This window comes from Apodemus sylvaticus, chromosome X (assembly GCF_947179515.1).
Source record: "Apodemus sylvaticus chromosome X, mApoSyl1.1, whole genome shotgun sequence".
Classification (NCBI taxonomy): Eukaryota; Metazoa; Chordata; class Mammalia; order Rodentia; family Muridae; genus Apodemus; species Apodemus sylvaticus.
The window spans coordinates 36,763,592-36,776,612 of record NC_067495.1 but is presented as its reverse complement, the minus strand read 5'-3'; positions in this window follow the sequence as shown (position 1 = coordinate 36,776,612).

The window sequence follows — 13,021 nt, the reverse complement described above, 5'->3', positions numbered from 1 at the left end:
TGCCCTCCTGCCTGCAGTCCTGCCTGCCTGCCTGCATTCCTGCCTGCTTACAGACATCCAAAGTCAGGCAAGAGTTTCAAGTCAACTTGAATTATTTTACCTTACATTGATCAATATCCCCTACTGAGTGAGGAAATTGAAGCAAATCTTTCATTGAGTGTGTGATAAAGAGATATTCTCACTATAAAACATGAGAGACAAAAAGGAACTTTGTATTCTACTATCATTTTCCTGTTCTATCCAGAGCAGTATGCAGAATCCTCTTGTCAAATAGTTTTATGTCCATGCAGGTTGAACAGATAAACAGAACTCTTCAAGTTTTCAGTTTCAAAATATTCAGGGAAACAGAAGGCTGTAATCTTCAAGCAACTAGGAGCGGGGTCAAAAAGCCAACTGCCAGTGTGGAAAAATTGATACTATAAGGCTATGTCTACTGAAAAAGGGCCAAACTTAGTAACTTAGTGTCATTTCCCATGAGTCAAGATTTTTGAAACCACCACATGATATTCATAGACTTCAGAAGATTTTCAGAGCACTAGGCTACCCTCCCTCCCTTATGCAAATGTTACCCAATTCCAGCTGTCTCCCCTGTACTCTCTCCCTCCATTTCCCCCCACTCCTACTCCTGACTTCAAGTACTCCCAATAGACCTGCAATTCCCAGGTATGTTCATGCATCCTTGCCACACCCACCCCAGACCTGTTATTTTCCTAAACTATCTGGGCCTGTAAATTTCAGCTTTATATTATTCATATAACTGCTAATGCCTGCTTATACTTGAATAGATAGTATTCCTAAATATGAATGGATGGACACTGGTCAAAATGAGATCAAATAGGGTGGGACAGGATTTAGAAATCTTGTGAGCTGCTATGTGGCTGGATTCCCATAATGCCTTGGTTTGCTGCATTAACATTCGGGTGCTTGCCTCAGCACATCCCTCTGCAGACCTTCTACTCAAGTGCTAATGGTCATAAACAAGTTGCAATGTATGGACAGATCTGTGGATCCTACCCAAATCCTATCAAGAGAAAAGTGATAGCTCTTGACTCAACTGTAAAGAACTCTTCAGGAGATGAGGAAAAATCTGAATCCATATTGAGTTGAATTGGTAAATACCCATAGAGTCGAATTGGTAAGCACTGTGTACATGTGGCCAGGAGGCCATCCAGTAAAGTATGATGAACTGACTGGAGGCTGAACACTTAAGGAAAACACATCTCTCCCAGTGGATATAATTATGTATAGCTGCTCAGCTAGGAGCAGGACATACGCACCCCAGTAGATGCTAGGGTATTCAACATTTTTCTGTCACAAAACTACTTAAAATTATGGCTATCCTTAGTTCTCAAGTATCATGGAGCAAAGGGCTCAAACCTACAGGTGAGATCTACTTGGACCTATGCTAACCAAAGTGGATGTCTCTTTCACAAAAATAAAATCCTAAGAGGAACCATGTGTGTGAAACGTTTTGATCCAGCAGACCCAATGGTACTTGAGGTGTCAGTGGCAGATAGAGATGCTGTTTGGAGCCTCTGGCAGGCCCCTGTAGGTGAATCACAGAAGAGACCTTTGGGATTTTGCAGCAAAGCTCTATCGTCATATGCAGACAACTACTCTTCCTTTCAAAAACAGCTCTTGGCCTGCTATTGGGCTTTAGTGGAAACTGAACATTTGACAATAGGACACCAAGTTACTATGAGACCTGAACTGCCCACCATGAGCTGGGTGTTATCCAACCCTCCAAGTGATAAAGTAGGGCGTGCACAACAGCAGTCTATTATCAAATGGAAGTAGTATATACGTGATCGGGCCAGAGCAGGTCCTGAAGGCACAAGCAAGTAACATGAAGTAGTTGCTCAGATGCCTATGGTTTCTACTCCTGTTACAATGCCATCTGCTGCCAAGCATGCGCCTATAGCCTGATGGGGTGTTCCCTATGTCCAGTTGACTGAAGAAGAGAAGACTAGGACCTGGTTTACTGATGGCTCTGTACGTTATGTAGGCACCACCCAAAAGTGGACAGCTGCAGCATTATATAACCCCTTTCTGGGACAAACCTGAAAGATACAGGTGAAGGAAAATCTTCACAGTGGGCAGAACTTCGGGCAGTACACATGGTATTGCAGTTTGTTTGGAAGAAGAAATGGCCAGATGTACGACAGTTCACTGACTCATGGGCTGTAGCCAATGGATTGGCTGGATGGTCAGGGACATGGAAAGATCACAATTGGAAAATTGGTGAGAAAGACATCTGGGGAAGAAGTGTGTGGATGGATCTCTCCAAATGGGCAAAGGATGTGAAGATATTTGTGTCCCATGTAAATTCTCACCAAAAGGTGACTTCAGCTGAGGAGGAGTTCAATAATCAAGTGGATAAGATGACCCGTTCTCTGGACAGTCAGCCTCTTTCCCCAGCCATCCCAGTTATTGCCCAGTGGGCACATGAACAAAGTGGCCATGGTGGCCGAGACGGAGTTTATGCTCGGGCTCAGCAACACGGACTTCCACTCACCAAGGCTGACCTGGCTACAGCTGCTGCTGATGCCAGATCTGCCAACAGCAGAAACCAACACTGAGCCCCAGATAAAGCACCATTCCTCAAGGTGACCAGCCAGCAACCTGGTGGCAGGTTGACTATATCGAGCACTTCCCCCGTGGAAATGACAGTGTTTTGTTCTTACTGGAGTAGATACTTATTCTGGTTATGGATTTGCCTTTCCTGCACGTAATGCTTCTGCCAAAACCACCATCCGTGGACTCACAGAATGCCTTGGTATTCCACACAGTATTGCTTCTGACCAAGGAACTCATTTCACAGCCAGAGAAGTGTGACAGTGGGCCCAAGATTATGGAATTCACTGGTCTTACCATGTTTCCCATCATCCTGAAGCAGCTTGTCTGATAGAAAGATGGAATGTCCTTTTGAAGACACAGTTATGGTGCCAATTAGGTGGCAACAGCATGGAGGGCTGGGACAGAGTTCTTCACAAGGCAGTATATGCTTTGAATCAGCATTCAATATATGGTACAGTTTCTCCCATAGCCAGGACCCATGGGTCCAGGAATCAAGGGGTGGAAAAGGGAACAGTTCCACTCACTATCACTCCTAGTGACCCTCTAGGAAAATTTTTGCTTCCTGTCCCCACAAATTTAGGTTCTTCTGGCCTAGAAGTTTTGGTTCCAGAGGGGGGAGTGCTCCTACCAGGAGCCACAAGAAACATTCCATTGAACTGGAAGCTCAGACTTCCCCCTGGCCATTTTGGCCTTCTAATGCCCTTAAACCAACAGGCTATGAAAAGAATAACAGTGTTAGGAGGGATGAGATTATGTCTGGAGTGCAGGAGATTCCCTAGGGCGTCTCTTAGTACTACCATGTCCTGTGATTAAAGTCAATGGGAAACTACAACAGCCTAATCCAAGCAGGATGACAAAGCACACAGACCCATCAGGAATGAAGGTATGGGTCAATCCTCCAGGAAAAGAGCCAAGACCTGCTGAGGTGCTTGCCGAAGATGAAGGAAATACAGAATTGATAGCAGAGGAAGGTAGTTATAAATACCAGCTAAGGCCACATAACCAGCTGCAGAAAGGAGGATTATAAGTAATATGAATGCTTATATCTTATTTTGTTAAAGATGCATTTGTCTTTCTTCCAATCCCTTTAAATCAATTGGTATTGAAACACTAAAAGAATGTTCCCAAGGGACATTTCCCCACTGTAAATTTACGAATGCATTTGCGATTGTATGAGGAATAGCTATATCATGTTAGGCGTATTCACAATCTTGTTATTGTTTCATGTGGACATGAGATATTATTTGTGTCAAGTTGACAAGGAGTGGATTGTAGTGGCTATTCCTAGTTGTCAACTTGAGTATATCTGGAATGAACTATAGTCTAGAATTGGAAGACTCACCTATGATCCTAATTTGGAGGCTCAGAGATATAAGTTTCTGACCTGGATCTTGGCATGGAGACCTTGAAGCATAGTGGGTAAGACAAGGAGATCTCCGAATTCAAGATCATTTGGGATTAAATGCATGGATGCACACACCTTTAGTCTGGACCACACCCTCTGTTGGAGACCTACAGCCTTTAATCTGGGCTACACCCTCTGCTGGAGATATATAAGGACATTGGAAGAAGGAAGATTCTCTCTCACTCTTCCTTGCCTGCTTGCTTCGTGGGACTGAGAAACTGCTAGATCCTTGGACTTCCACGCACAGCTGCTGCTGATCATTACTGGGGAGTTGGACTATAGACTGTAAGTCATTAACAAATTCCCTAACGATATAAAGACTATCCATAAGTTCTGTGACTCTAGAGAACCCAAACTAATACAAGGTCAATCTGCTAGGCCAAGGAAACCTGGGTGAATGTGTAGACTGGATGAATTTCCGAGTGAACCTGTACTGTTTGAAAGGGTCACCATCATAGCAAGGACTCTAGTTCCTCAGACACACACAAACTCATGAGAACTGACAAAGATTTCTTCCAGGACAAATGCAAATTTGATCCTGTGTATAAAACCAAACAACCACAGCATCCTCCTCACAGATGACTACAACCTGAGACTAGTCACCAAAGATCTTCCAGGATGACATGTAAAATATTGTTCTGATACGTCAGTGGAAACACATTCCACATATTCAAGATTTTCTATGTGTGTGTCAGTGCGGTTGGTATTTATTACTATCATTAACATGATAGTCACATTCCCAAGACCAAGATGTATTGGCTGCAGAGGATTTAAAATATTGAGGTAAAAATTGAATGTATAATCAATATCTGAAAATACTGTGCTCAGAAATTAAATCCAGAAAAACAAACTAAACTACAATTTCTACATTTCCAGAAATAAATATTGATTTGTTTTGAGGTGGGTAGTGTCCTCTGAGTTCAGGAAGGTGTTTTGTTTCTGAAAAGCACATTGATTATTCCCTTGGTTTCACAGAAATGTTCCTCTTCTGCATCAGTTTTCCCTTTCCTCCACAACTGACACACATAGACATGTGACTGAAGGGGCAGCATTCAGGACACAACAGCAAGACTTGTACACAAGCATGAGGTACCCATTTCTGAGGTACCATTAGGAGAAGCTGGGCATATGCACACCAACTTCCATCTCAACAGTAGCTGATGGAAAATCTGTGTCACGATCAGATGTGCCCTCTTTATGAGATGGGACCCTTGTCTCCTGAGGTGGACTGTTGTCTGGGTCACTTGCAGGGATGTTGCACATTTTGTGTGCACTAGAATGCCCTTGGAAAGGCTGCCTGCAGGGGTCTGTTTGCTGTTTAACTCCTGCTGTGACTCCATGCCACCTTCCTTGTCCTTAGGTAACTCTGCGAATGTCTCACAGGTAAAAGCTGCATCTGCCTGGGACTGGCCCCTAGCTCTTCAGCACTTATGAGTTGAGACAGTACCTGGAGTGCCTGAGCTCAATTGTGCCTCTCCATCTTTCCCAGGAGCTCTGGCTTGTCCCTCAGGAAGTTGAAGGTCTGATAGATCTACTACAAATGTACTAGGTTATACTGATAGAAATGCAGCTAACCTGACACCACCACCTTTTCCTATGGAGAAATTTCCAGACATGTCTGTCTACAGGTGAAATGTGCTGCACCGGGACTTCTATATAGAGCAACGACTCACATATAAACATGTATAAAATTGTATGTGACATTAACTGGATTCTCAGAAAATAACATGTCTGCATGCATGCATTCCTCCCTGTATTCCTTCCTGCCTGCCTGTGCATATCCATGCCTGACTGCATTCCTTCCTGTCTGCCTGCCTGCATCCCTGCCTGTTTGCCTGCCTGCATTTTGCCTGTATTTCTGCCCACCTGTCTGCTTGCCTGTCTGCATTCCTGTATGACTGCCTGCCTGCATGTGTGCATTCCTGCCTGCTTCCTGACTTCCTGCCTGCCTGCTTACCGACCTGTCTTTTTGCCTGTGTTACTGCTTGCATTCCTGCCTGCCTGCTTTCCTGCCTCCATTCCTGCCTGCATTCCTGCCTTCATTCCTGCCAGCATTCCTGCCTGCATTCCTGCCTGCATTCCTGCCTGCATTCCTGCTTCGCTGCATGCATTCCTGTCTGCAGTCCTGCCTTCCTGCCTACAGTCCTGCCCTCTTGCCTACAGTCCTGTCTGCCTGCCTGCATGCATTCCTGCATGACTGCATTCCTGACTACCAGCCTGCATTCCTGCATGCATTCTTTCCTGCTTGCATTTCTTCCCACCTGTCTGCTTGCCTGTCTGCATTCCTGTTTGACTGCCTGCCCGTATGTCTGCATTCCTGCCTGCTTTCTTGACTTCCTGCCTGCCTGCATACCCACCTGCATTTTTGCCTGAGTTACTGCTTGCATTCCTGCCTGCCTGCTTTCCTGCCTGACTGCCTGACTGCATTCTTGCCTGTGTTCCAGCCTGACTTCATGCCTGCCTGCATTTCTGCCTGTCTGCCTGCATTCCTGCCAGCATTCCTGCCTGCATTCCTGCTTCCCTGCCTGCATTCCTGTCTGCAGTCTTGGCTGCCTGCCTACAGTCCTGCCCTCTTGCCTGCAGTCATGGCTGCCTGCATGCATGCATTCCTGCATGACTGCATTCCTGCCTACCAGCCTGTATTCCTGCATGCATTCCTTCCTTTCTGCTTGCCTGCCTGCGTTTCTGCCCACCTGCCTGCTAGCCCGCCTGCATTCCTATTTGACTGCATGCCTGTATGTCTGCATTCCTGCCTGCTTTCCTGACTTCCTGCCTGCCTGCATACCGTCCTGCCTTATTGCCTGCGTTACTGCTTGCATTCCTGCCTGCCTGCTTTCCTGCCTGACTTCCTGACTGCATTTCTGCCTGATTTCCGGATTTCCTGCCTGCCTGCATACCAACCTGCCTTTTTGCCTGCATTACTCCTTGCATTCCTGCCTGCCTGCTTTCACTCCTGACTACCTGACTGCATTCTTGCCTGCCTTCATGCCTGACTTCTTGCCTGCCTGCCTTCCTGCCTATCCTCCTGCATTCCTGCTTGTCCTCCTGCATTCCTGCTTGCCTGCATGCCTTCCTGACTGCAGTCCTGCCTTCCTGCCTGCAGTCCTACCTGCCTGCCTGCAGGCCAGCCTGCCTACCTGCAGTCCTGACTGCCTTCCTGCCTACAGTCCTGCCCTCCTGCCTGCAGTCCTGCCTGCCTGCATTCCTGCCTGCTTGCAGACATCCAAAATCAGGCAAGAGTTTCAAGTCAACTTGAATTATTTTACCTTACATTGATCAATAACCCCTACTGAGTGAGGAACTTGAAGCAAATCTTTCATTGAGTGTGTGATAAAGAGATGTTTTCACTATAAAACATGAGAGACAAAAAGGAACTTTGTACTCTACTATCATTTTCCTGTTCCATCCAGAGCAGTGTGCAGAATCCTCTTGTCAAATAGTTTTATGTCCATGCAGGTTGAACTGATAAACAGAACTCTTCAAGTTTTCAGTTTCAAAATATTGAGTGCACCCCTGTGGTGAAGGATTCACTCTCTCATTGAAATATGTCTACATCAATGGTAATAGTTCCTCTGTCCTCACTCCAGTTCACTGACTCAATGTCTTCTTTTATACCATTGTATACATCTTCTAGGGATGTGAAGTCTCGGGAGGTCTGTATAAGCTGCCTCAATGGTTTGAGGAGGACTTTTGTGTTGAAGTTGGTAGATCTCTTGGAAGTCTGGACCTCCTGTCCAGATTAGGCCACATAATTCCAGCAAACCTGTTCTTGAATACACCCATGGCACAGATGAAGAATTGGATGATGGTTCTCTTCCCAGACCTTACATATCAGCCAGGTCCAGCTTGGTGGCATAGTGTTCACCCACACTCCAACTGCCCAACAGGCATCTTCTGGAATCCACAACACTAAACATCACTCAACACAGTCCAAAGAGCATATCCTTCCCTTACAGCAGTCCCACAATAGTAGTTGATGAACTGTAAACAGACTGGACCAGTGCAGAAATTCCTCCAAATCACATAATATTCAAAAGACCAAATGCACTAAACAAATCAAGAATATTACAAGCAGTAAGAGAAAAAGGTCAAGTAACATACACAGGCAGATCTATCAGAATTACACCAGACGTCTCACCAGAGATTATAAAATACAGAATATCTGCAGCATATGTTATACACAGCCTAAGAGAACATAAATGTCAGCCCAGATGTCTATACCCAGTAAAACTTTCAATTACAGTAGACAGAGAAAACCAGACATTCCATGACAAAAGAAAATTTACACAATATCTTTCTGGAAATACAGCTCAACAAAGGATAATGGATGGAAAATACCAATAGAAGGGAGAAAACCACAATATAGAAAAAGCAACAAGGTAGTCTTTCAACAAACCCAACAGAAGATTTTGACACAACAAGAATTTCACCTTGAACTAAGAAGATAACAGTAAGCAACAATCACTTTTCCTTAATATTTCTTAATATCAATTATCTCAATTTCTCTAAAAAAAGACATAGACAAATAGACTGGATGTGTAAATAGGACCCAACATTTTGTTGCATACAAGAAACCCACCTCAGTGGCAAAGACAGTCACTATTTCAGAATCAATGGTTAGAAAACAATTTTCCAAGCAAATGGTCCCAAGAAACAAGCTGGAGTGGCCATTTTTATATTGGATAAAATTGACATTCAACCAAAAGTTGTCAAGAAAGATAAGGAGGGAAATATCATACTTGTGAAAGGAAAAGTCTACCAAGATGAATTGTCAATTCTGAGCATTTATGCTCCAATGCAAGGGCACCAACATTCATAAAAGAAACTATAGTAAAGCTCAAAACACACATTGCATCCCACACAATAATAGTGGGAGACTTCAACACTCCTCCCTCAAAATTAGACAAATCATGGAATCAGAAACTAAACAGAGATGCAATAAAACTAAATGAAGATATGGTCCAAATGGATCTAAGAGATATTTATAGAACGTACTACCCTATACCCCTATTGTATTGTATATATACAATCTTATATAGGTATTTTCTTAAATAACATTTCCTCCACTCAAATGACTTTAGTTTGTGTCAAGTTGACATAAAATTATCCAGCACATTATTGTTCCTCCGACAACTCTCTCAATTCCAAATTTTCTGGACATGACAGTTCTAGAGGACCCTGCTATACCTCTCCTGGGCATATACCCAGAGGATTCCCCAGCATGCAATAAGGACACATGCTCCACTGTGTTCATAGCAGCCTTATTTATAATAGCCAGATAGCCCCCAATGGAGGAATGGATACAGAAAATGTGGTATATATACACATTTGGAGTACTATTCAGCAATTAAAAACAATGAATTCATTAATTTTTTAGGCAAATGGATGGAACTGGAAAATATCATCCTAAGCGAGGTAACACAATCACAAAAGAATGCACATGGAATGCAATCATTGATAAGTGGATATTAATTATCCCTGAAACTCTGAATACTGAAGACACAATTAGCATATCAAATGATTCCCATGAAGAAGGAAGAAGAGGGCCCTAATCCTGGAAAGGCTTAATCCAGCATTGTAGGAGAGTACCAGGACAGAGAAAAGGGAGGGGGAAAGATAGGAGAATGGATGGAGAGAAGAGGACTTATGGGACATATGGGGAGGGGGAACTGGGAAAGGGGAAAGATTTGGGATTGTAAACAAAGAATATAGAAAATTTTATATATATATATAAAATTTTATATATATATATAAAATTTTATATATATATATAAAAGTTCAACATGGCTTTTTGTGCACTTTGAGGTTTGCAAATCATGGATTTTTAAAGTTCTGTAAGCTTGGAGAAGCACTTTGAGGTTTGAATCTTACCACAAAATTTATTTGGAATACTTACAGATTAGTATTTTAATTGAAGATAGATTATTCCCTTAGTTGTGTAGGAGATGTATATTTGTAGACAGTTTGGCCACAATTTCTACTCCCTACATTCCTCCCTGTTCCACTCACACATCCCAAATCCCTGAAATACTCCCCTCTCTGTTTCCTATTCAGGAAAGTGCAGGCTTCCAAGAACAACTACAACCAAAAATTCCAAAGCAGTATATGATAAGACAAGGCAAAATACTTAGATATTGAGCCTGGACAAGCAACCAATTAGGAGGAAAAGAATAGCAAGCACAGGACATAGAGTCAGAAACACATCCATTCCCACCTTTAGACGTCTCCCAAATAATAGCTAGAATCTGGAAAAAAAACCCAGATGTTCCTCAATGGAGGAATGGATACAGAAAATGTGGTATATTTACACAATGGAATACCACACAGCTATTAAAAACAATGAATTCATGAAATTCTTAGGCAAATGGTTGGAACTGGAAAATATCATCCTAAGTGAGGTAACTTAATCACAAAAGAACACACATGGAATGCAGTCACTGATAAGTGGATATTAGTCCAGAAGCTCTGAATACCCAAGACACAATTCACATATCAAATCATTCCCAAGAAAAAGGAAGGAGAGGGCCCATGTCCTGGAAAGGCTCAGTGTAGCAAAGTAGGGGGTTATAAGGACAGAGAAGTGGGAGGGGATGATTGGGAAATGGGCAGAGGTAAAGGGGCTTAAAGGACTTCTGGGGAAGGGGGAACCCTGAAAGAGGAAATCATTTGGATTATAAACAAAGAATATAGAAAATATAACAAATAAGAAGTCTCCCAAAATCAGCAAATAACATCTATTACACTTAGAGGAATTTTATATCAAGCAGCATGGCTGTGCTTCCATTATATCACATCTGAAGATACTCAAAGTCTGTGTGGACTGGATGGGGTTGCACAATTTTAATCCGTCTGGTGGTAATAATGAAAACAGTTCCTACAGATGTTTAATCTGAAACAATGACAATAAATTCATATTCTAGATAGAAATACCCATCTTTGAAAGTGAAGTCCAATAGGCAAGCAGACAAAATAACAAATCAGAGAAGTGCCGTTAGAATGAGTCAGAGATGAGATATGCACAACTCTCAGGAGAACATACAAAAACATTGAGGCTATATAAGAGATCAGGCTTAGGGTGGTCATGAACTCAGTTTAACAGGGACAGGTTGCAGATAGATACAGAATGAGGCAGCAGGTGAGAAGCCAGATTAGATCAGGTTACCAGAGATGACATTAAAGCCAAATAGAGCAATTCAGTCCAAAGTCAAGAGAAGCCAGTTTGAATCAATCAACATGGAGAGGAGTTAGGGCTAGAAGAGCTGATTTAAACAAGCCAGTAACTGTTCAAAAGAATATAAACCTGTGAGCTTGTTCAGTCTTAAGCCCCCTAGATAACAAGTCCATTTGACAAACAAAAGATACTTTTAAATCAGTATGCAGGCATAGGATGTGAGGAAGAACCATGCAGCCCAGTGCTTGCTGCTTTAGACTCTCTGACATATGGTATGTGGGCCCTGCTTAGTTCATTTGGTGGGACATGTTCTACTTCTGTCCCACATCCCCACTGACTCCTATAGTGCGTCCTTCCCAAGTCATTCCCTAGGTCTTGTTGAACCCCAAATTACTGGGGTCTTGTTGACATCTAAGGGGAGGGGCCTGAGGGTGACATCCAATTTAGATTAGATCTTGGCTTATTGTCTGAGTATGGGTCTAAGGTACCTGATCCATCTGCTGAGGGAAGAAGCCTCTCTGAAGAAGACTGGAAAAAGCACCAATCTATTTGTATAGCAGACCATAGCTGAAATTATTTCCTTGATTTACTTTTTTAGACCAATCATGTTTGGTTCTACTCTAAATCTCTGTGATATCCAATTTACATGTCCAGGCAACGTGGGGCATGGGATCCCTCTCATGGCATGGACCTTAAGTTAAACCAAACATTGGCTGGCCACTCTTACATGTTTGCACCACCATGACTCTCACAGTATCTGATCACATCTGGTAAGCACGACAAATTGAAGGTTGAAGGATATATGGCTGAGTTGGTGTCTAAGTTTTACTTTCAATATCTTACAGAGCACCTTCACACAACAAAAACTAAAATGTTGGTATTTAGTCTCCAAGCAGACACTAGCTAGACCTCTCTACATTCATTGAGTTATGTGAGGTTTGCCTTGGCAATGTGGGCAGACTGTGGGTTTGCAGTGATCATCCCTCATTTCAAACATTAGCCTGGGTTGTATGGAAGACTCCCTGGGCTCTCCTCAAGCCAAATCTCCATCAAATGCAAGAAATTTCACCCAAAAATAACCCTTGCTTGACTACCAAAGATTTTTCAGGTCATACTCTAAATCCTGTATTGCTAGGAATCCTAACTATAGCCCTGTATTAATTAGTATTTCTAATAGTGTGAACTGACAACACAATCAAGGTAAATCTTATTCAGGACATGTAATTGGGATTAGCTTACACCATCAGAGATTCAGTCCATTCCCTTCATGGTGGAAGAATGGCATTATTCATGTTGGCATAACAATGGAGGAGGACCTAGAGTTCTACATCCTGTTTATAAGGGAAACAGAAGGCTGTAATCTTCAAGCAACTAGGAATGGGGTCAAAAAGCCAACTCCCAGTGTGGAAAACTTGATACTATAAGGCTATGTCTACTGAAAAAGGGCCAAACTTAGTAACTTAGTGTCATTTCCCATGAGTCAAGATTTTTGAAACCGCCACATGATGTTCATAGACTTCAGGAGATTTTCAGAGCACTAGGCTGCCCTCCCTCCCTTATGCAAATGTTACCCAATTCCAGCTGTCTCCCCTGTACTCTCTCCCTCCATTTCCCCCTCACTCCTACTCCTGACTTCAAGTACTCCCAATAGACCTGCAATTCCCGGGTATGTTCATGCATCCTTGCCACACCCACTCCAGACCTGTCATTTTCCTAAACTATCTGGGCCTGTAAATTTCTGCTTGATATTATTCATATAATTGCTAATGCCTGCTTATACTTGAATAGATAGTATTCCTAAATATGAATGGATGGACACTGGTCAAAATGAGATCAAGTAGGGTGGGACAGGATTTAGAAACCTTGTG